The sequence below is a fragment of the Protopterus annectens genome, chromosome 1.part2 (assembly GCF_019279795.1).
Source record: "Protopterus annectens isolate FY-2018-M chromosome 1.part2, PAN1.0, whole genome shotgun sequence".
Lineage (NCBI taxonomy): Eukaryota > Metazoa > Chordata > Ceratodontiformes > Protopteridae > Protopterus > Protopterus annectens.
Window position 1 is genome coordinate 324,287,586 of NC_056727.1, and position 27,031 is coordinate 324,314,616.

Genomic DNA, 27,031 nt, shown 5'->3' on the forward strand with positions numbered 1-27,031 from the left:
ACTATCAGCACACTGCTGGTGAGCCATCATATGTGGCAGTTTCACAGTACTTCATGCATCCTGCCCTTCAACATATTACTGGTGCATATCTGCATAAAATAGCTGTGAGGCCTAGTGCAGTGGAATGGCCACCTTTTGTCATTATGCCGACATGCACAGCTCACATCCTGCACCACTTACACCCACAACACACACACCTGCATGTGTACATCTCTTTACCAGACACATTGCCAAACAGACACCTCGGAACATCCTGCCTCTGGAGTGCACAGTACACATAATACTGCATGCACCACTCTCTCATTTGTCAAACACCCAAGACAAAATACAAAATCACACCTCTTAGTCAGAGATGATTACATTGTGAGACACATTGATGTCTGTGTCAAGTGGCTACATATTGGACAGGTCACAGATAGTTGTCTGTGGGTTGAAACAACAGACCTTACCACACATTGCCACAAATCAAGGTACATTAGGTAACATAATGTTGATATCATAGCTCCTACAAGGGTCTATGACTAGGGACATACTTCACCAGCCTGTATGCAGACACATAACTGTACTTAGACACTGTGTATATCTTGCAGGTATATGCATACCTTTCGGCTACAGGTGACCCTCACCTGGGATGATGGATCCATACACACGTACATTGATGGAAGTCAATAATTGCCTTAGTGTGGGGTGTCAATGTTAGGGTATCTACTACATGTCTGCCTGGGATACCTTGCTCAACAGACATCAATGCTTCACCAGTGATGGCATTCATTTCTCACCTCTGAGATTTGGAGTAATGGCCATGGCTACTGACACCCCCACAATGCATCATAGATGCACTGTTCAGGGAAACGTTGGCAATGAGAACACCATCTTTATACAACATCATGGTTATGCTGCTATACGGTGGTTATGTCAACACTAAACTCCACACTGTGTAATGTGTCCCCACCCTGGATTATGTAGACATGTGTGAAGTCAAGCCTATCTGGTTCAAAGCTGTGGACAGCACCACAGCCATTCCAGACTACATGTCCATCCACATCTTCACACCTCAGAATAACAGTGTTCAAGGTAATGTAGGTGGTGTATACATACTCATTAAGGATAGATACACATCCAGATATTGTGAAACACTATGATTTCCAGGAGATAATGCAAGTGCCATTCACTACTGGAAGGGCACATAATCAAGGAATAACCAGTTACAGGAGCAGGTCCATGTATCCAGACACCCATTGAGCATATTTGTATGTACATGTGTCTATCAAGATATATCATTACATCATGTTGTGGGGTGGTATTAAGTGACCACCAGCTGTGTTGCTTAGTTGTGCTGCAGCTCACTTGCCCAAAGGTTAGTCTACATACTTAAATACAATGTTCTGAAGCAGTGCCATGACAACCCCCCAATGGGAGCCAACACATTGCAATATGTGTTTACCAATATGGGTGACCACTGCAGCCTCCCAATATGAGGTCCCTCTGGTGGGATCTGACCACAGATCAGTGTCATTAAAACTACCAGCACTAACCCTCCTTGCAGACAATACAGACATATATTTCAATAAAGCCATTTATTACCTCCTGTGGGATGGTTTACATAGCTTGACTGCATCTCCCTCCTCTGATGGGATGGCATGCATACAGAGCTGGGCACTCATGCATTATGGTAGGAGCATTACAACTGCATGAACTCAGCTGTAGCTGACAGGAGAAACGCAGGCTCCTCATGGCACAGCAAACCTGCCTGCTGGACAACTGACATCATCAGGCTGTACAATAGGAGGTGGGCATTGCTGTGTGACAGTTGGGGCAGTGGTGCCACCACTAAAATGTTGATACAACCTCCTCAGCTACAACCACATAGTGCTGTGTTCTTGTGTAGACACAATAAGTGACAGAATTAGCCATCCATACAAAGCAGAACCACAATGCACAATGTAGTTACATGTGTAACCTCAAAGCACAGGCCCAGATTGTTGGTGAACTCATACTTAATGATGCCACATAGAATGGGCTGTACCCATAGCTAATCTGAAGTTCTACATGTTCTGCATCAGCTTTACTCCCCTGTCTCCACTACACGTGACACATGACATAACTACAACCTGTCCATTAACTTCCATATCTATAGAGCAGGTCATAAATGGCCTCTCAGTGGAGGATTGACAGCATGCTTTTGACAGGCTAACATCTCAGGCTGCATCCTACATGAGCTGTATTGTGGATTACTAACACCATTGGGGACACCTTGCAATCATACTGAAACCACTGGCTGAACCCCAGCTGACTGGACAACAGCAACTGTTATATCCTTGCACAGAGGTGGTGCATGCATTGACCACTAGAACTATAGACCTCTTTGCCCGAGTATCCATATCTGCAAATCTGTAGGGACAATCAACATAGACCTAAATGGCACACATATATGTGATGCACACATAGTTGACTGTACACAGTTTGGATGTCTTACAGGAGGATCATGACTGATACACATGGTTGACATTTGCAAGGCAGTCACCAAGGACCTGGAAGAGGGGACATCAGGGCATATAATCCCCTGGACTGAGCCAAGTCATCTGACTATATCTCCCACTCAGGCATCATGTAAAAAGCACCAACAGGCATTCATGGTACTATCATTGTAGGGGTTACTTAGTGGCCCACTAATGGCACACATACTCAATATAGGGACATCCACTTCCAGTAGCTCATCTGTAAGCAGCAGTGTTCAAAAGGCTCAGTCCTGGGTCCTCTACTGCTTGGAATCCATTTAACCATGATACAAATGAATACTGACTGTCTGTGGCTAACAATGTTGGCTGATGACTGCAAAATATGAGCACTTATGGACTCTGTGAGTTATGTCAATATCCTACAAGAGGGTATTGAAGAAGAAATGCCTGTTGATATAGTAATGGCCATAAACTCCATGCAGATATATATGTAATATAATTTTTATCACTAACACCTATATACCTGGTAAGAAGGACATCAGTCACAACATGTGATGTACATACTCAGGGGTGAAAGAATTGGGCATACAGGCCTGGCCACATGGGTTTACACCTAATGTGCCTGAGATCACCATGTCTCCTCAGTGGTATGATGGGAGTCATGTGTCATAGCTGAGGGCACAATTACCCATACTTGACATACTCATAACTTCCTTTGAAGTAAACATAAAACCTGGCACCCCAGCTAAACCTGAAATATTCAGGAACTATTTAATGCTAACCTCCTACTATTAAGTGAGAACCTGGCAATATTTCAATCTCCCATAAGCCCTGAGAACATTGCTGACTATGCAGAACTGTTCACAGAAACCCTGTACAAGCATGTTAATAGCTGCATAGAGGCAGCTGTGCCCACCAGAAAAAAAAATACAGAGCTAACTCAAAAAACAAGCCACCATGGTGGAACCACAAAATCAACAAGCTATATAACAGGAGGAAAAAAATTGTGGTGAAAATTAGGAGGTGCAGCACCCAGCAGGATAAAAGTACTCTCATCAAACTAAACAAACAACTCAGAGAGCAAATAAAATCTACCAAAATCAAATTTGTGGTAAGGTTGGCCTCCCAGGCCAAAGACAACCACAAAGCATTATTTAGCTATGTCCACAATCTTAAAGGCAATACACAATTTTGTGCAGAGCTCATTGTAAATGGAGCCACCTATAATGAGCCAGAAGATATAGCAAAACTCCTGGCTGATAAATTCAGCTCCAACTTTACCCCTCTCTCCCCCTCAACCTTCCCTCAGGAAATATCAAATATAACTCCTTCTACTATCACTAGGGAGTAGGTCCATAATGATCTCTCTAAAGACAACAACACTGCATCAATGGGCCCAGACAATATCCCAGGATGCCTTCAAAATTCCATGAAGCATGACATATTGGGCCTCTTGAATTACTTTGTAACTGTAGCCTCCAAGCAGGATTCCTGCCTCATTAATGGAGAAAGACAATTATCCTTCTGCACAAAGGTGGGCCATCTACAGACCCTGGAAATTACAGATGCATAAGTCTCACTAGTCTTATATGTAAAGCCATGGAAATTATTATCATGGAGATGATCCATAGAGATATAGTAAACCTCTGGACACTGGACCCAACTCAGTTTGGTTTCGTCAAGGGCAGATCATGCCTATTCAACCTGGTGAACTTCTTTGAGAAGGTCCCCAAAACAATGGATGAGGGCAAAATTGTTCACACTGCCTACCTTTACCTGGCCAAGGCATTTGACACAATACCCCACTCGGGCATTGTTGACAAACTCAAGAGGTTAGGTACAAACCCGTATGCCACCCAGTGGATAGTCAACTGGCTCACAGACAGGATCCAGGAAGTTAGAATTGGGGAGTCCACCTCTACAAAGATGCCAGTCACAAGTACTGCCCCTCAGGGATCAGCCCTTGGACCGCTCCCTTTTGGCATTTACTTCTCAGAAGTATAGGCCAATGTCAGTGGTGTCTGGCTGACTAAATTTGTAGATGATTGCAAATTAGGAGCTGTCATTGAGTCTCACATGGACACAAATGTTCTCCAGGAGGGGCTGACACAGACAAGGGTTGGGAGGGTGGCCTAATGGTTAAGGTGTTTGCCTTACAAACACAAGGTGCAGGGTTTGAATCTCCAGTTAGCCTAAAAAAACTGGTGTCAGAGTCATGGACTAAAACTAAATGGCAAGAAATGCATAATAGTATCCTTTGGGGATTCATCCATCACTGATAACTATCACATTGACAACACACCCCTTTGAGTTGACGCTGTAGTCAGGGACTTAGGGGCACACATAGATAGTACTCTACCCTTTGACCATCACATGTCTACAGTGGTGAGGAAATCACTCTATGTTGTGCAACTAATAAACAAAGGTATGGCAGCTATGTCCAAGGAAGTCATTGTTTCACTGTATTCGACATTCATCAGACCTATCATTGAGTACAGTGCCCCCTTTGGTGTGTACCTAACCAGGCATATCCAACAACTGGAATGTCCACAGAGGTTCCTCACTAAAAGAATACAGGGCATAAGTAAAATATCCTATGCAGACTGCCTCAAGGCCCTATCCCTGTGTTCTGTCTCATGCAGGCTTTTGAGGAGACATCTATGCCTGTCATACAGAGCATTGTCAGGCCCCACTCTGATGGACCTCCTGCATATCCACAAAACAAACAGCACCAGAATTAACCATACTAAAGACTTAAACCTTGCTTGTGATATAAATAGGACCTGTTGGAGAGATAGGTATGGATTCCTGAGAATACCCCGTCTATGGAACCAGGCTCATGTGAAGCAGAGTTCCTTCCTAACCCAATTCAAGTGCAACTTGGACAATTGGATGGGAAACCAGAAATCTATCTCTGGTTTGACACCTATGTCTCTAATGGACACAGGTAACCTCTAAATGGTAGATCTCCCTGGCCCCTGTTTACACTTATCAAGGGTATCAGAACTTGTCAGAGATTTGGCATCCATGGCAGGGCTCAAAAAGGCCATTGTGGTCATTAGCCTAGTAAATACCTATGAACCTATGTGCTCTTACCTCAGCATGCCAATATCTGAGTGCAATGGCCATTTGGTAATGGACCTTTCCAAGTAGTACTGGCACTTGCACACAACAGTATGGTCCCTCACAAGGGAACTTCATGTCTCCAGCATGTGTTCAATGGGGATCAGCTGAAATGAGTGTCATTGTAGCCTGTGCATATAGACTGCTCAGAGGTGATCTCTGCCTTGCATATGGGGCAATGTGTGACCGTGCTTGACTGTAAATGTTGCATATCTATAAGTGGCATAGTACATGGGTTACACACTGTAAGGGCATTAACCTACTATGTGGCATTAATAATTCATGCTGGTGGGAGAGATTTGTCTAGCAGACTTTAACCCACCTTTGTAACAGAGCCCTGGCTAATGGCAAGCAGAGCACCTCAGTGCACCACAGCACATGCCATCTGTATGACTGGCTGGGTGACCGTCATTTCACCATAGGGCTTCTGCCTGTGCCCTCTTGGACTGGGGCAATATGTGCTGATCATGTACATAAGGGTATGCAGTTGTCTATGATTGTGATGGCTGTATTGCCATTATGCTAGTGAAATTCAAATGCCCTAGGGTTCAATACGCTGATGTACATTACTCTAACAGCCACAAACACAAACATGGCTACATTGAGGAGAGCACCACTTCCAATTACTGCTTATAGGACATGGCATGGCACACACATAGTGGATGTTGGCTGTTTGTAGATTAGAACACTTACCTATGTAATGGTACCCAGTGCAGATCACAGTACATGATGCATGCAACACACCTTATGCCTGATAATGTCTGTCGGTGTTGGACATATTGTTCGTGATGACATCAGCAGGCCAAGTAGAGGTCAGGCATTTGGAGGGCCACCTCACCTTCTACAATCAAAGATCTGAAAACCCTACTTCTTTGTAAGTTAATGAAGTGATCATATTTATGCCATATGTACATATAGACACCAGGTGGTCTGCAATGACATTAGAACCCCTAGCTATCTAGTCTTACACACTATAGATTACAGTACTTATCTCATGCACCATGGCTTAAGTCAGTTGCTGCAATGGTAGCTGGCAGTCTTAATGCAGATGACATAATCAGGCCTTGTAGAAGAGGGCAGTTTAAAAGCCAGCAGCAGCTTACAGGGAAGTGCATAACAATTGCAGTTTGATAGCCAATGAGGGTTTCTCAGTCATTTGTCAGGGACACACATGCACCAAGTGGTCTGCAATAAGATTAGAACCTTTACCTGTCTAGTATTATACACTACAGATCACAGTACCTATCAAGCATGCCACGGCTGATATCTGCATTATATGTTTTGCAGGCAAACTGATTGTGGATTACACAAACTAGGCTTGTGTTGAGCAGGATATGTGGCCTGCAGACTGATATTGCTTTGTACTGTTATCTGCATATAGTATCCTAGCAGTGAGATAACTGTTATTATCCTAGCTATGTGTCTACAGTTACCAGTATGGCCATGTGTGGCTGTTTGCACTTGGATGGACAAGCCTCTGGGCAGGAACAATGTGCCCTGTCCATGCAATTGTAGACAACATTATACATTATCTCCTGGAAGGCTGTTTAGCTGAGGCACTAAAGATAGAGAGAACAATTTTGTGTGCTAATAAATTATTTGGTTTCACTGGTGCTGTTTTGTCATTTTGTGGATTTATGCTTTTCATCTGTATGGTTTTGGAACATTATACATTACACCACCTGCTCATCTGTTGCTGTCTATGTGGTTACATCCAGCAGGCACAGGGGTCTGTAGGTAAATGCATTATGTACTGTTGAGCCCTTTCTTTGGATCCTCTGAGCAACATTATAGATGTGTGATACAGTAGCTTTTCAAACCAGCATTATGGTATGTAGGACAATACAGACATCCACACACATATTTCTGTATATAACAGGGATGTACGCATGTATACATGTAGCTGTGTGCGTGTGTATGATATGTACTGTATATGTGTTATGTAGCTATATGAAGAGAGACTGAGAAGTATGTTTTTATACATATATTACTAAATATATAGGTATATATATATATATATATATATATATATATATATATATATATATATATACACACTTATGTATGTATAGACATATCTATGCATCACAGGTCATTTTGATCAAGGGGCTACAGGATTTTGCTCAGTTTAAGTGTATGGGCATGCCCAGTGGGACTGTCAGTACTTATAAAGTGACTCCAGGCCACATCTACCTGCACTCCAGTTCGGGATTTTGTGCATTAAAGACACTGACATCTGTCCCTGTTTCTGCTGTACTGCACTTTACTCAAAAAGTCCATGGTATTCTCCAGCTGTCTGATGTAATTAATATGTGACAGAGGTTCATAATGTTATACCACACACAGACTGACAGTCTGTCAAAAAACAACATAATAATAACTCAAATGCAAAAGATATGGATACTTCCAAATTTGAACCACCATAGGCATCACCCATGCTAACTTCCCTATTCCATTGAGCCACACAAGCTGCTCACCAGAAAGTAGTCATTCATCACAAAATCAACAGCATACATATGTATGTTGTTATTCCTGTGTTAAGTGAGACATACAATGTGTGATCGATTTTTGTGTTACTGCCCTGTGTTTGCCTGGACTGCTGATATAACATTGCTGACGTACTGTTAAACTGATTATATGGGAAAACTGCTGTGTTGGGTGTGGGGGTACAGCAGCACAGGTTCTGCTGGGATAACGGTAGTCCATCTATCATGTGACCCCACTGTTTAACATATCCCTTGACTGATGTAGTGCGTATTCCAAACATGAGGCCTAGTGAATATTAAGGAACACATACTAGTGGACTGGGTAACTATAGTCCACTGTGGATGTTACTTGTGTCCAAATAGCCCACTATATTTCCTTGCATAAAAGCAGTGGATCCATACATACAATAGCATATTATAGCAATCCTTACAAGTAGTGTGTAGGTTAGGGACTTCCCTTCCGAATGTAGCAATTGAGAGAATTATAGTTCAGGGCTGACTCTGTCTGATGCAAGCAGTACACAGCCAATATATGGATAGGTGCAGGTTGTGTGTGTTGCCTGGCATAAATTTTACTATTTGTATGTGAGCAGGAATAAGGTGTCAGTCCCAAGGGTCCTAGGTTGTCAGTGAATGTGCTATGCATTGTCTCCTAGCCAAAGCCAGGGTGTACTGGGCATGCCTATGTCTACCTACAGGGCATCATCAGGGGGTTCCTCCTCTGATTCCTCCTGTGACTGTGGCTGTGGTGACCTAGGAAGTGGTGGGGAGCTGTGTATCCCTTCCTTTTGCTGATCCTGCTGCAGCTGTTTCCACAGGATCATATTGTGCACATGTGGCTGGATGGCACTGCAGAGCTCCACCAGATATATTGAAGCACCGGAACCATAATCTCAGAAGCCCAAACACACACTCTATGATGTTCCTAGTTTGTGTGCGTGCCTCATTGTGGCATTCTTCGTGGGTGGGTGTGCATTTCTGATGGGTGTCATCATCCACAGTTCCAGTCGGTAGCCAGCATCTCCCAGTAAATGGCCATGTGGGATGCCCCCCCTAGCAAACATCTAGTACAGCTGTGATGTGTGCCAGATATTGGAGTCATGATAACTGCCAGGGCTGCCAGTACACATGTTCATGATAATCCCCTGGGCATTGCACATGACCTAGCAGATGATGGAGTGGTATGCCTTATGGTTGACATATATTCTACCCTCTTCACCAGGTGGTGCATTGATGTGTACATGAGTGCAGTCTGTGGCACCCAGTAATTCAGGGTAGTGCGCTGCACAGTAGAAGTGTTGCATATTGCTGGCCCTCATCTCAGCAGTGAGGGGAAAATTAATGTGCCCACTGGCATGTGGTAGCATGACATCCAGGAATTGGTGGAGTACCCTGGATGTTGATGCCTGTAAGACTATCATCATGTCCCCAGTTGGTCTTTGGAAATACCTGTAGCTAGTATCTTAAGGGCTACACATACCTTTGTGTCCAATGGGATGGGATCCCCTCTGTTGGCTCTGGGTCTGAGTTGAGGACAGCAGAGCTCAGTGAATTCTTGTAGTATGTCCTTGTCTACTCTGTAGCACTCTACAATCTCCAGTTTGTGTAGCTCCTGGAACGTTAACCTGGGCCAAAACACTCTTTCCCTTCTCTGTTTAGGCGTGTTGTCAGCAGCAGCAGCATTGACTTTAGCATCTAGCTCATACAGGTGCAACAGACCTGCAGCAGCCCCTAGCATTTTCTCAGTTAAAATTCTCAAGTCTGTACTCCAATGATGCAGAGTATTGGGGAAAAATCAGAATGTAGGGTGCATGCATACTTTATAGAACTCTGCTGCAGGTGCAGAGTGTGTAATTGGGTAACTATGATGCATTGCACCTGCCTATAATATAATTAACATAATTTCATGGCCCTATTTTAGCTTAAACAAGGGTCAAAACTAATTAAACATATTTTTTAAAACACACTCAGCATGATGGCATGCTGCACAGACATGCACAGGAAGGTAAACGAAGCTGAGACGTTAGTGGACACCCCCTATAGGGGACACATTCAGCTAGGTGGCACTCTGTGCAAACATGTGCACCTAAGCTGCAATGAGCTTTAACTTCTGTAGAGACACCCCCCTGGTGTCAGCTACCTCCTGTGTAAACACTAACATGGGTCTAAGCCTACATGAAGGGGATATGTGGGCACAATTACTCCTTTCTGCTATTTAGTACCTCCACCTCATTTGCATAGGTAAACATGCTCACAGCCTGGAAACTACATGTTTCAAAGCCCAAACAAATAAGCAACAGCAGCAATGTACAATTGTAGGGACTCCACGTACAGTCATGTAATACATTTCTGTCACATACTAATTACTTTGTTTTTTTCCATTTTTTTTTTTTTCAATTTCTATAAAAGCATGTTTGCACACTGTAGTGCACCATGGAAACATGTTCAGATTATTAAGAAAAAAAATTAATTGAACTTATTTCCTTTAATTTTTCTGACATACAGGATGATAGTTCTGGTCATATGTGCATGTGGCATGACATTTCTGTCCAAATATGTACAGTTTTACAACCCCTTTTGTCTGTCTTCACTTTGGTACATGGAATTTTTCAGTGTACACTACAGACACTGACATGGGATCTGAAGAGATGCCTATCTGTTTGCTGGATCACTCTACCTGCCTCATTTACATGAGATTCACTTGCTTATGAGGTGATTTACATACCACAGAAGTTTGCTTGTTGGGGTGTGTGTGCACACCGATCAGCAGCCCTTACTGAATCTAAAAATGTTCATGGCCATGTAAGCAGCATGGTGCGATGCCTACATGGGAAAAAAATGTAGGCTTTATTAAATTCCCCCATGTGCTTATACTGTTGACCATTTTACAGAAGGCATGATTTAACAGCTTAAGTCACACTGCAGATATGCGTATCCGGAGTTAATTATTCTTGATAAGGCAGTGACCTATTCTGTATGTCCAGTACTTGTGAGCCATGTTAGGATCTGATCAGAGAGATCTTCTAAACTTGTGTTATCAACGCCATAATAACATATTAAATAGAGTATTCTGAACTTTTGTTACTTTTTTTTAATACAACCTCATGAGCTGGTGTCCATTAAACCATATTAAAGTAGACTTGGGGATTTTGGATTGTAAAATGGGCAGGATTTAATATAATCTACACAGTTCACTACAACCATGATCACATTGCAGAGTGATGCACACATGATAGCATGCCAATTTGTATTCAGTAAGCAGTTCTACACAATATGTAGAGCTGCACAAACATGATAAACATTGTGGTCAACTAATTACTGCATAAGTAGCTGAATTGTATGCTAATCAACAAATTCAAGATGGTAGAGCTATTCAACAAGCTATAAAGCAATCATGTACACTTAGTGTAGCCTTCTGCTTGTATTCCAAAATCTAGAAGAACACAGACACGGAAACTACACTGAAGGGAAAGAATGTTAAAGGCTGCTTCTTGTAATAAATATATTCTGCATGTGTCTGTGAAACAGGCTCAAGTCTATGCTGCTGCTGCTGATAGACCTCAGGCAAGGAGGAGAAGAAGGGTATTTAGACTCTCCACAGTCTTCATGAGGTGGAAATAGTAGAGCACTTGGTGGATAGAGACACACTCCAGGAACTCTGTAACCTCTGCTGTCCTCACCTGAGAACAAGGGCAAATCAAGGGGAGCCAATACCTGTGGAGACCAAGGCTTATGTAGCACTTAGACTATTAGCTACAGGGACCTTTCAATGACCCACAGGGGCCATGCTTGTGTGTCACAGGCATCAGCATCCAGGATCCTACACCAACTCCTAAATGCTATGCTATGCTACAGCATGCCAGTGACTATATAAATATTTTCCCCATACCTCCAAGCACAGAGCTGGAACTCTGCATGAGTTCTGTCCCATAGCATACTTCCCTGAAGTTTTGGGTGTCATAGACTGCATGCACATTGAGACCAAAGCACCACCCAGGGAACAGGGAAGGGTCTACATCAAAAGAAAGGGGTTCTGCTCCATTAACTGGCAGGTCATGTATAATGCTAGGGAAATCTTTCTGAATGTGCTGGCAAACCTGGCATTTACTACAACTCCTATATCTGGCACACCTCACAACTCTACAGAAGTTTTTCACAGGGTGACGTGCCACAAAGCCATTTACTGGAGGATGCAGCCTCAGGGTATGCACTGGAACCATGGCTGATGATGCACATCAGAAATGCACATACACATTCACTGAGGAATGCTATAATGAGACATTACAAAACACAAACATGCTTACTGGCATTGTGAGGTGGTCAGTGGCGTGGCTGGTAATGACTGTAGAAATTCCACCTATTACCTGACTGTCTCTGGGGCACAAGGTGTAAATATGCTGAGCTAAAAAAGAGAGAAAATAGGATAAGCAGGGATGGAGTTCCACAGTAGTTATTTTTACTGAGGAAGAGTCATAATTAGTAATTGTACAAGTGATATATAATAGCTATTGCCTTTTACATTTGTGCATTGCCTACCTTTGCATAAACAGGGTTCACTGCATAAGGAAAAAAGTGGAAAATTTAATTTAGTTCACCTTTCTTCATGCAAATGGGCTTGTGATGACGTGTGGTGGTCCACACTCTGGACAGTACTGAAGGTGGAAAATATATTTTTTGTTAGCTTTCTCTGTGGCACAGGGTGGAAGTGGAGTTTTTTTATCATCAGAACAGAGGTGAGCTAGGGTTCAAATCCAGTGCACTCTACTTTTTACTAATGGTGTCTCACTGTCATTTTTCACAACACTGATTATAAAGGTAGTACTACATAGCAATAGTTATGTATAGCAGGTTGAAGGACAGAATGGTATCAATACTGCTTACATGCACATACTTTTGTAGGTATCAAATGTATTATGTGTATACCTGGTTTAGAATGACAATGATCATTATATAACAAAAATGCAGTATCATATCTCTGATGGACACAGTAGTTTACTGAGAATCATCTACACCCCTTCCATAACCCAAGTATAACTGTAAAACATAATGTCTTGTGAGATATGCATCATAGCTCCATATCACTAAGGCATGCAAATCTACCATTTCCAGTACATTGTGAAACAGTAGTGGTGCATCACAGATGAGAAAGCATAAGTCAAGACCTTGTAATGCCACACACATACAGGCCTAACTGAAGTATAGCACTAGTCATTATTTAAACTGTATGACCATGGCTGAGAAACATGTCTTCTGTGGCAATGAGGAAAAATCACCTATGTGTACATGTATGCATTCTCTTTTACATCAGTTTGAATTACACATTGTACAAATTACTTTTAACAGTGTGTGTAAGTCCCCATAAAATATATGCCAAGCCATCCGATTGATACCACCAAAGTCATGGCTAAAAAGCCAAGTCATTTAACATTTCAGTATTAACAAGTGGACAAAGTGTTATCAGGTGTAGCAGCAAACATGCCATAAATCGGGTCTATATTATATGATCGAAACTTTAGTTAGTCGAATAACTAAAGCTCGATCACTAAATGTCGAAGTCCCAAAACTGCAAATGGCAGTTTCCAGACAGGGAAACAATGCCATTGTCCCAAATAAAAAAAATAAAAAAACATTAAACACAAATCCCAACCTATCTAAATATACCAACTCCGAGATCGGTCCACATTGTATAAAGGGCAAAATCCACGTAAGGGCCAAACAAATTGTTTCCCTGTGTGGAAACTTCTGTTCGTGGTTTTGGGACTTCGACATTTAGTGATCAAGCTTTAGTTATTCGACTAACTAAAGTTTTGATCATATAATATAGACCCCCATAAATCAATGCCAATGTCACATCATCATTGCTGTTTCATAAACTTCCTTCCTCTTTGCTTGGCAATGTTTCTCTTCACATACCATTGTGCAAATGCAGTTGACATGGTTGTGTGTGTTTGTGCACTGGTCATAAAATGTGATATCACAAATTGGTGAGAAAACGGTTTGACAGTTGTTGGTGGACCTTTGCAGACATGGCAGGAGTTGAGAAGGATGATACCAAATTCAGATCACAGAGGAGGGGTCTGAAGGAATCAAAAATAAATGTTGCACTCTTTGTGAAGTGCTACAACGAAATGCTACCACAGGGAGACTATACCAGGTCTCAGTACAAAGCTGAGGTTTGGAACAGCCAAGCCAAGACTGCCTCTAGTGTAACTTGCCTACCCGCACTGAGGAGCAGTTTAGGAATTACTACAGTGACCTTAAAGAGGAAAGTAAATCTCAGCCAGTGGCTGGATGAGTTTAGAACTGCTGACATCCCCCCAGTTGTGTAAGTGTACAGATCAAGCAACTTTAAATGATACAGAATGTTGTAGAGAGCCAAGACTGGTATGCATAATGCTTTCATGACTCTTCTTTCATTTTCTATTTTACAGCTGCAGAGGAAATCTTGGCAAACAGGGTGGAATATGCTGAGAAGTTGGAGCAATTCAGAGAGGCAAGTGGTATGTATGCTGCACAATGGAACCTTATTGTAATAAATATATTGTGATTCCATATATCCGTATCGAGTTTCACATGCATATCTTAACTGTAACAGCAAGCATACATGCTTTCTTCTGTAGCTCTTGATAATTGTATTAGGCAAGAGAAATAAGGGGTAATTCAGCAATACTAACATGGTGTTATTTCCTGTGTCCACATTGCAGCACTGCGATGCGGACATGGGATTGGGAGATTTGAAATTCAGTAAGCACCTTGTAGAAGCTCGAACCCCCGGAGAAACCATGGTGACCATTTGGACACCATGTAAACATCATGGCGTGCTAATCGGCTGTATAAGCAGCTGATTGGCATGCCAATAAAGCAGGGAAAGAGGCTGGAGTGATTCAACATGGTAGAAAGCAACCGTGTAGGCTTCATGCTGCTATTCTGGTTGTATTCAAAAACTTTTTGAATACAGCCATGGATCCATGCCCTGCAGCCCTATTACAGTTGAAATCCCTGGACACAGCCTGACAAAATGGGTGAGGGGAGGCACACATATAGGGACAAATATAAAAATATATTGCTCAGATAAACTTAGAAAGCTGCTAGAACAGGGTGTTTGGTACATGCAGTGTATGAAGGATTTGAAGTCGGGAATTCAAATGTATTTCATTATTTAGTGACTTCTATCCTTGGATCATTCCACTGATTTGCCAGGAAATGACAAATTTTATGAGGAACACACCAAAAGTATATTGCAAAAGTCTATCTGGACATTTGAGAGGTATGCATGGAACTGCACTACAGGGCATACCTCTCATCCTCTTAGACCAAGAAATCTGGAGAAAGCCATCAGTAATGGGTTGGAAAAAGGGCTAGAGCTAGAGATACTTTTTAAATATTGCACCTACAAACTTAGAAAATTGAACAGAAGGCAGCTTAGCTGCCACGCCCCCAAAGCACAGTACACAACATACATCTAGCAGATCTCTCAACCTCCTAGAGCAGGAGATCTGAAGAAAGCCATCAGTAATGGGGTGGGAAAAGGGCCAGAACTAAGGATACTTTGGAAATATTGCACCTACAAACTTAGAAAAACGAGAGGACGCTGGCTTTGCAGAAAGCAGCTTTGCTATCGTGCCCCCCCCCCCCCCCCCACGGAACGGTGCATGTCCTAAGTCTAGTAGACATCTCAACCTCTTAGGCAAGACATATGGACAAAGGCATAAATAATGGGGGTAGAAGGGCCATGATTAGTGTAACTGTTGAAATCATTGCTCTGGCAAATTTAGAAAATTGATGGAAACAGAGGTTTGCAGAAAAAAAATATCAATTCTTTGTGCAACATTCAGCTACCCTTCAGCTTCGCCATTCTTTGTGCAACATCCAGCTACCATAGCTACACAGTTGCCTTTTGGTGTAGATGTTTGTGTAGTTTCCAGGGTTTCAACACAGTGAAGAAGCAAATGAGGTATGAATTCATTAGAATTGCTGAATCCACAAAATTTGGCTCCCTGTAGGGATGTTCACATTGTGCATACACACCTTCTGTGTTTGTGATGTCTTGTGTTGTTGAGATGGCGACTGTGCTTGTTTACATCAGGTGTGTGTTGCAGGTTAGAGGGATGCCTACTGGGATTGGTTACATCAGGTAGCTGTGTCAGGTTAAAGGGATGACAACTGTGATTGCTTACATCATCTGGCTTTGTCAGGTTAGAAGGATGGCAGCTGTGAATGCTTACATCAGGTGGGTGTGTCAGGTTATACTTACAGATTATTACATTTAGGTCTGTAAGGTTTGGAAGTGCAAGGAAGCAGTCAACCATAGACTTTTGTTTCATTAACATCCAACCTCATCTTCATTTGTCGCAAATTGCATTTTCTCTCATAGGTTTGGAATATTATTTATTTTAAAAGAAAACAAAAGAAATAAAAAAAAAAGAAAAAATATTTGAAATGAGGAAAAGCAATCTATGGGATATACACAGTAGAAAATGTTAGTACCAATGAGATATGTCTACATAGGTCTGCATGTCAACTCTCATTCCAATGCATCTTCAGAAAAACAGGATGGGTGCCTTATCCTCTTTGCCAGACAAACAGCTGTGCAACAAAGAACAGATATCATTCTTCACAACCAGCTACAACAGAATACACACTGATATCAAACCACAAAACTGTTATTTTCACGTGTTATTGTATTTTAATGTAAGTGCACTTAGTGAGCACACAGCCTGTTATGCTTATTGCTGGCATATTTACAGCTCTGTCTTACCTGTCCATTTTTCCTGGTCATCCATAATTTATCTTCCCAGTACCCTGAGAGATGCAGTCTGTAAGCAATGCTATATCATTGGCCTTAAAATGTGTGAGGATATTAACTGGCAATAATATGATATGCATTTGCCAACAACTGAAGGCCAGGTTGGATGGCACAAACAAGTATAGATTGTTCTTTTGAGGGGACAAAGGTGAGTTACTCTTATGCCACATACAAGGGCACAACTGTTCTGTTGAGGGGAACAAATCTGAGTTACTGTTATGGCACATACAAGCACATACTGTTGTTTGGCTGCAAGCAAAGGGGGCTTGCAGTTATGGAACAAACAAGGATATTCTCTTCTTGTTTCTCTTCTTGTTTTGCATCCTGCCTGTTGTTTGATCATGTGAGGGTTGTGAGGTTAGAAATTGCAATGTGTGTCATTACTGTCAAACTCCTCTCTTCAATGATTTTGTAGTACAAATGTGTGGTGCTAAACTGAGGGCATGCAGTGATCATCAGTAATTTTGAGAGGTATAACTGTGTGAATCTTTGATGCCTGAGACCTACTACTTACTAATGGATACATATAAATCAGGTAAGTCTCTGCTGTCACATGTTACAGTAATGTTTGTACAACTCTACCACCTTATACTTGCATACGGTAACAGCTGAAGAAATCCAAAGATATGCCATCATATTATTAAGCAATACACTCCAGGTTCAGGACTAACCTTGTCAATACAGCAGTTGCCACAGTTTTAGTCCAAGGGTGACTCTGTCAGATGCAAGCAGTGCACAGCCAATACATGGGGAGGTAAAAGCTGTGTGAGTTGCCTGGCATCAATGTTACTCTCTGTATATCAGTAGGAGGAAGGTTTATTACCTCTAGGTGGTTTAGTGAGTGTGTTATGTGTTCTCTCTTAGCCAATGCAAGAGCATACTGAGCACATCTATGTCTGCCTACACCACAGCAGCTAGGGGTTCCCCCTCTGACTCCTCATCTGCCTGTGGTTGTTGTGACCTTGGTATTGATGATGGGATGTGTGCCCCTTCCCCTTGCTGAACTTGCTGCAGCTGTTCCCTCAGGATTATGTTGTGTAGCATGGCACATACTGTGCAGATGTCTGTGCATATCTGTGGATTGTACTGCAGGTCTCCCCCAGATGAATCTAGACTCTGGAAATGTGATTTCAGCAGGCAAAACATGCTGTATGACATATCTGTTTGAACATGTGCAGCATTATGGTGTACTTCTACAGGTGTGTATGCCTTTCTGATGAGTGTCATCAGCCACTGTTCCAGTGCATAGCCTGCATAGTAGATGACCCTGTGGGATATCCCCCCTAGCAAACATCTGGTACAGTTGAGAGGTGTGCCAGATATGTGAGTCATGGTAACTGCCAGGGTTGCCAGCACACACATTCAACATGATTGCCTTGGCATTAAGCACGTATTGCCAATTGATAGAGTGGTAGCCCTTTCTGTTAATGTTGACCCTAACTTGTTCCCTAGGTGGTGGCTTCATTTCTACAAGAGTGGAATCTATGGCACTCAGTACTGAAGGGTAGTGCACTACCTGCTACAACTGTTGCATTTCTCTGGCCCTCTCCTAAGAACTACTGGGAAAATATACAGTATGTGCCTACTGGTTTGTTGGAGCATACCATCCAGGAACTGATGGAGGATCCCAGATGTTGATACCAGTGAGACCCCCAGCATGTCCCGTGTTTGTTCTGAAAGGTACCAGTAGCTAATATTCTAAGGCTACACATACCTCAGTCTCCAGTGGGATGGGTTCCCTGCGGTTGGCTCTGGCTCTGATTTGAGGGTGCCATATGTTGCAGAGTTCCTGTATTATGCTCTGTCTAGCCTGTAGCACTCTATAATGTCCATGTCATGTAGACTTTGATAACATAACCTTGACCTGACAACTCTTCTCCTTATTGGCCAGGCCTATTGGCTGCAGAAATAGCATTGGCTTTAGCCTCTTGCACATACAAATGGATTAAAGCAGCAGTCAGCCATAACATTCTGTATGTATAGACTTTCAGTGTCTGACCTCCAAAAGGTTTGATGACTGCAGAAGAAATCAGCATAGAGTCTACATGGATGCCTTATAACTTGATGAATAGCTCCACTGTGCTGGATTGGTTGTTTAACATGCAATTCAGCTGCTTATGCTGTAATGGGCATATTTGAAACACAGATAAAGACAGGTGCAATCCATTAATAATGTACACCATTATAAAGGTGAACACTGGTATAACGACTGAAAACCACACAATCCTGGCAGGCAGAGCTCCAATAAAGGCTGTCCATCCTCAAATGAGTACACAATACTATAAAAAAGAAACCATTGGCTCAAAACGTAGAATGTTGAACGTAGATCTTTAATAACCTCAAACACATGATAAAAACACCTGTATTACACAGTAGGATTAAGTGCTTTCATTTTCTTACAGAAAATTTCTTCAGAATCAAAGAAACTATCACTACATAGCTTTATAAACAGCACTGTGCCTCCCAATTGGATGTAACTTAATTAGTTCAATATTCTATGAAGATAATGTCAGAAAACATATTTTAAAGACATATATATATATATATATATATATATATATATATATATATATATATATATATATATATAAAAACATATGTATAAACTCATTCTAATTAATAAGTAAGTAAATAACCATATTTTAGACAAATTTGTAATAAAATAAATTAATGAACCTTAGGTTGTGATAAAAAAAGCTTAGTACATAAAAACATGAAAAAAACACCATAGAAAAACACAACTAAAGAAGGCCATCCATAAATTTTTTTTTATAAAAATCATTTCATAAAAAACATCTGTAAAAACCTTTGTTTATATAAATAGGAAAAGTGTAAATAGAATAAATAACAAATGTTGAAAATACTGATTGTTGGTTACATGTTATAGTATGACTGTATTAAAAGTATCCATAGAAATGTACATATAAATACTATAAATAATATAGTATACAAATTCCACAGTTGTATAAGTAGGTTGTCTAGTTGTTTTTGTTACAAGACAATTTAATTTTTAGCCCTTTTATGCTTGGACACCTTTAACTTTAACGCAGGGAGGAGTGATACATGATCATTCATACCAGGTGGAGTACAGGCATCTAACCTTAACTGCCATATCATCTCCCTGTACTCCAGCCTGTTCTCCCAATCCCCTCCTCTGTCACTGTTAACCTCCTTTTCCAGTACCCAAAATTTAAAATCTGCTTGGGTACAACCCATAAAATGTTGGAACAGGGCATTAGTTTCTCTCTTCCTATTGATGTCATACATGTGTTCATAGACACGTCTCAAATTACGCTCAGTCTTGTCAACATAATATGCCCAACAAAATTTACAATATGCCAGGTAAACAACCCCTTTGGAATAACAACTACTGTATGTTGTGGCCTTTAACTTAAAGGGTATACTGGGAATCTCTAAAATTTTACAATTAGCCATAAAAGTACATTGGGAACATCTTCCACACTTGTATGTCCCCATTTTTACAATAGTCCGAGTAACAGTAGTAACCTTCTTCTTTTCCAATAACTCCTTAAGGCTATAATTTCTCTTAAAACTGTATTTCAAATGTTTGCGAAAAATATCCAACCTACTAGGCATTCTTTGGAACATGTCCAAACTCTGTTTATAGTTTTCTTAATCCATCAAGTATCCTGATCATAAGTCATTACTAGATATGGTGTAACAAATAATGCACTGGATATAGAACCCTGTTTTTTCATTAAAGGTTCACCATAGAAAAGGGGTATGTATGTGTCTCCCGATCCCTATGAAACTTGTTCCTTAATAGGCCTAATAAGTTCATCTGGATACCCTCTTTCTAAAAGAAGAGAGCGGACATAGTCCAACTCCTGAAAAAAGTCATTCCTTTCGGACGTCATCCTGGCAACACTTACCATTTGTCCCTTAACAATATTATGTTTCTGAAAACTAGGGTGGTTACTCTGGTAGTGCAGATAGGAGTTTGAAAAACTTTTTTCTATAAACCTTAGATATAAATTTTTTGTTTTCCATATCTTTTCTGACACAGACATCCAAGTAATGGATTTTATTCAATCCTATCTCGTGGGTGAATGTTAAAAACTCTGTAGTGGAATTCAAAAATTCAATGAAAGTGGAAATAATCTCAAAAGGTGCACCCCACACAACAAAAATATCATCCAAAAAATGAAAATACCTAGAAATATAATCTTTGTGCATAGAACTGAGCACATAGTGAATTTTCCAATGCAACATAACAATATTGGCAAATATGGGGGCACAAGACGAACCCACGGCAACCCCATCCAGTTGGTGGTATAACTCCCCTTGAAAAATCAAGAAGTTATTTTTGAGCACCAATTCCATGTTTTCAAGTACCAACCTAAAGTCAGCTACCGATAGAAATCCAAACTCTATTAACATGTGTTCAAACCATTCTAGGCCTTTGCTGTGTGGAATAACAAAAAAAAAATCGTTGACATTCACCGTCACAAAAATAAAATCAGCTTCAAAATCTAAACTCCCCATCTTTTGTATAAAATCCCAGGAATCTATAAGAATGTGTGGATATTTTTGTTGGTAAGGTTTTAGTTTTGTGTCCACAAATTTGGCTAAAGGCTGGGTTTTTGAGCCCTCTGAGGTGACAATAGGTCTAAGAGGGGGGTTACCTACGTCTTTGTGGACTTTAGGGATCCCAAACTTACTCAGTATAAAAAGCTTAGTAACCTTTAAAAAAATGGTGTAGTTGTTCATTTATCAAGCCCTGAGTTAAATTGTCATCTATGATCAAATCAATTTTTCTGTAAGCTATATTCAATTTGTTCCTAGATATCACACCATACCTGTTATCTGTGTTCAGGATCTCTGATATTTTGGTAACGTAATCCATATTATCCATCAGCAAGTTAGCTTTGTTAGTCAATTCTGTTAACACCTTTCTTTCTTCTACAGTTAGGTTATTCCTAAACCATCTGTGTTTGTTAAACTCCTTTCTTAACTCACTAATAACAAGAGTCTCAAAATTAAATAATTCCTGATTCAAAGGGAGGTTAAAGGTACTCCTTCTAACCAATACATTGGTGTGCTGAACTAATGGCTGATTGTGGTACAAATGATCTAAATTTAATTTCCTCGTGAACAGTTTAATATCTAAAATCATGTTAGCTACATGTCCTCCCTTTGTCGGCACAAAGGTGAAACCCTTTTTAAAAAGGGAAAAAAAGTTATCATCCACATTCAAATCCATATAGTTGTAGATATGAAAATTATCCTTCGTAACCAGAATGTTATGCACAATATCTTCTCCAACAATAATATCACAAAATTCCCCTAGTTGGTCCAATGACTCATCTACTTCTAAATCTAGAGACTGAAAAGTGTAATCATTACACACATTGTCCCCAAATAATCCATACTCTATCTGCGGTACTGTCTCCCTCAGTAATGGGGATAATTCCTCGTGACCTCTGCATAAGATGGTTGGGACATTAAGTTCAGAATCCTTTCAGAACTCCTCAGACCATCCATCTGTAAAAGGACATTGTTACCATTTTCAATTTCACCAAATTGGGCTTCATAATGAAATTCACCTCCATATTTGACCCATTATTGTGGTCCACATACTGTCTAACATGATTAGACATAACAGGGTTTCCATTCTCTCTACCCCTTTTACGGTTGCTCCCCATAGGGTAGGCCCACCCTTGGGAATAATCCCTGTTATCCCTCTCTAATTTAGATAGTTTCCTTTTATAATTTTTCAAAACAGCCTTGTTAGTGTCCTGTAACACAATCAAATAATCATGTTTGTATTTCTTAACTGTAAATAATAAATCATTAGTAATTTCCTTATAAAATTGGTCTATATCTACTTTTAAATTAGCTATAATGCTATTGTTGTTGTTAATAATGGCCTTCATAAGTGCTAGCCCACAACCATTTAAAATCCCAACAATTTCTTTATAAAAACCAGAACCAAATTCCAGGTTATTATGGAACTTAAAGATACGTAACCCTTTTGGCACCTGGTTATTTTTAAAACATTCATTTAAATACCAATTGTCTAACAAAAGATTCCTATATTTTGTTAGTTTTAGTTTTAAGTCCTTACATTTGTCTGTGTAGGTAGAAAAACTGGCATCAGGTTCATTAGAGGCAAGTTCCAGCAGCACAAACCCCTTGTTGAGCCATTGATTAAAGTCCACATCCTTGTATTGCTGTAGACCCGTTAAAATACGTCGGTTGGCTTGTGTTTGATGTCCGGTTAATGAATTTTGATGTCTAAGTGAAAGATTTGTATGTCCTGAAAAAGAACATTGGTGTTCAGTTGAACTGTTGGGTCTTGAGGATGTGTTTGCAGTATCTCCTGATTGTCTAGTAGGCTGTTGACTCTCCTGACACATTGACATCAGTTCCTGGTTGCCATAGTTACCACCTAAACCCTGGCCACACGGAATAGAAGCGTTTAAGTCTGTGGCTTCTAGGTCTTCATTAGAAAAGGCTTCAATTAGCCTGGTCAATTCAAGCAATCAAGGTCCCATTGTGGTTGGTAAGTCAGGGGACTCCCTGGCTGCTCCGCATGTCCACAAACCAGAAAAAAAAAAAAAAACAGTAAAAAGGTGAACACTGGTATAACGACTGAAAACCATACAATCCTGGCAGACAGAGCTGCAGTAAAAGCTGTCCCTCCTCAAACGAGTACACAATAGTATAACAAAAGAAACCACTGGCTCAAAATGTAAAATGTAGAATGTAGATCTTTAATAATCCCAAACACACAATAAAAACACCAGTATTACACAGTAGGATTAAGCGCTTTCATCGTCTTACAGATGACTTCATCAGAATCAAAAAACCTATCACTACACAGCTTTATAAACAGCACCATGCCTCCCAATTGGATATAAGTTAATAGTTCAATATTCTATGAAGATAATGTCAGAAAACGTGTTTTAAAGACATATATATAAAACACACATATGTATAAACTCATTCTAATTAATGTTGTTTTTGTGTCTTTCGGCTTTTCCCGGTTAGGGGCCGCCACAGCGGAACTCCGGCCCGCTAATGATTGGCAGTAGATTTTTATGTGCCGAGTTGCCAGCTCTGACGCACAACCTTCCACGAAGGTATGCCCATTCATGCATGTCTCCACACAGAAGACGCTCTAGCTGAGAATCGAACAGGACAACGTCTTACTGTGAGGCGACAACGCTACCGCAGCACCAGTTTCTTTACAAACTCATTCTAATTAATAAGTAAGTAAATTACCCTAAGTTAGACAACTTTATAAAAAAACATTTATTATTTAAAATACAAAGGTTTTTACAGATGTTTTTTATGAAATGTTTTTTAATGGATGGCCTTCTTTAGTAGTATTTTTCTATAGTTTTTTTTTCATGTTTTTATGTACTAAGCTTTTTTATCACAACCTAAAGTTCATTAATTTATTATAAAGTTGTCTAGCATAGGGTTATTTTCTTACTTATTAATTAGAATGAGTTTATACTTATGTGTTATATATATATATATATATATATATATATATATATATATATATATGTGTGTGTGTGTGTTTAAAGCACATTTTCTGACATTATCTTCATAGAATATTGAACTAATTAAGTTACATCCAATTGGGAGGCACAGTGCTGTTTATAAAGCTGTGCAGTGATAGGTTTTTTGATTCTGATGAAGTCTTCTGTAAGAAGATGAAAGGGCTTAATCTACTGTGTAATATTGATGTTTTTATCATGTGTTAAGGGTTATTAAAGATCTACGTTCTACATTCTACATTTTGAGCCAGTGGTTTATTTTGTTATACTATCGTGTACTCGTTTGAGGAGGGATAGCCTTTATTGGAGCTCTGCCTGCCAGGATTGTGTAATGTACACCATTATTAAAAGAAAAACAAAAACGTAGCTAGCCAAAATGATGATGAAAAACATTGTATATGTTTGGAAGACTGCAAAAATGCTTTTTATTCAGGATATATCTGTACAGAGAAGTACTGAACCTCAGCAGGTATGAGCCCCTTGTGTCACCTACATACTGCATATGCTGGAATGTATGTAAGACTAGTGTGAAGCAAAGGCTTTTACACATTTATCTGTATGCATTAGAAGTGTACTGATGTCATGGGACTGTCTGTCAAGCCATTTCAGAGGTACACATGATTGACAATACATGAAAATGGAATGCTGTTAAATATGTACAAATGTGTCAGGGACAGGTCCTTTGATAGCAGTTTTAGCATTTCAAAGACATCTTGTTAGCAAAATGGGTCATTTGCCTGTTCTTTTTTTTTTAGGGGGGGGCAAGGATGAGTTACTGTTGTGGCACAAACAAGATTGGACTGTTTTTTTTTTGGGGGGGGGCAAAGCTGACCTTAATGTTCTGGCACAAACAAGGATATGCTGCTCTTCTTACTCTCATTGTTTGCATCCTGCCTGTTGTGACTATTTCACATCTCTGGAATGCTTTATGTTTCTTCAGTGGGTAATACTATTTCTGTTTTATCTGGAAACAGTTCTTTTGTAGTTATGTGATACTTATGTGTATTATACCTCTGTTGTCTTTTAGGACACCTACAAATATATCACTCAGTTGTGTCATTCTGGGGAGATCCCCCTTTTAGGATATTGAAAATCAAGTCATAGTCAATGGGCTTTGGCAACATGTTGCTTTTCTCCTGGAATGGGAATGGGGAGATATGGCCCGTAGGCAAGAGAACCCGCAGGATATTTTGCAGGGGTGTGCAAACCCAGAGCCCCTCCACTCAGCCCCCACCCCATTTTGCCATTCCAATGTCCCATTACTTGGCTAGCTCTCCTCAGTTGCCATAAACACTGTTCAAAACTCTCAGTGTGCATACTGTTTTATGCTTTACTTCTACAATGATTACAGATATTTGGATTTAATTTACAATTTTTATTTCAAAGTTTATAGCACAAACACTGACAGACATTTGTTAAAGCAATAGTCTTATAGACATTTTTTTTTTATTTTTATTTCCAGTTTGTTTGCCAGGATAGTCCATTGGGCCACGAAAAGCCCATTTTCAATGGAGTCCTGGGGAGAAAAGCTCCAGAATAATACAGAAAAAAATCAAATAAAATCAAATAAAAGAATAAAACAGATACACAATAGTAAGACAAAGGATGCAAAGCACCAAAAATAGAATACAATACATATAATTGATACAATGAAAAGCTGTTAGAAGCAAAAAAAAAAGAACATTTGCTAAACAAGCAATAATCTTACAATGAAAACAGACTTGGCATTAAAACTTCTCTAACTTTGAAACTCACATTCACTGAAACAGCATTGAAACCCACATTCAAAGAAAATGCATCAGACCAGTGGTGGGTTAAGTTTACCTTTCGGCTGTTTTCAAATCATAGGCCCCTTGCACACATTTTTAGGTCCATGCAAAAATTCTTTAATACAATCAGGGAGGTGAATCAATTATATAATAATTGAATTATATCCCTTATATAATACAGCACCACTTGGTAGAGTGTGTTTCAGATTTATAGTTTTGAACATTTTACCAGTAAGCAATGAAACAAAACTTAAGAACCAAAAATGACAAACTTCCCAATTTAGAACATTTCAACCATAACAGGTCAGTCAAACTCCTGTCATTACAATCCACCAATATCAGTCAATATACACAATCTCTGCAGAAGTTAAAGTCTTCTGAATAATTTCACATTAAAGAGATTTGAAACTAATGAAAAGGTTGCTAGAAAACAACTTCATATTTCAGTGTTTCATCTACAAGTTCACTGAATGCTCCCCTTGAAGAATAGATTGCCTATGTTACATTACAAACATGGTAAGCTGCTATATTGCAGTAGGGAATGGATGGCAAGCTGAAAAATAGGTTCATAGTTACTAGGCACCTTATCCAAAGGAGGGCATGCTCAGGTCTGCAGCATACCACCCCCTTAAAATACAAATATACATGCTGTGGGAGTAGAATCTTTAGCCCTCTGCATCAAGATGCAAGTATGCTACCTGGTGTGCCACTAACACTGCTTTAAAATTCTTTACGACAATAGTGATACCATTTGCCGAACAAAAAAGTTGTACATTTTAAGCAGACTTAGCATGAGCAGCAGTAAACTTCTCTTCTCTTGAAGCTCACATTCCTTCAAAATGCACTTGAAAATAAA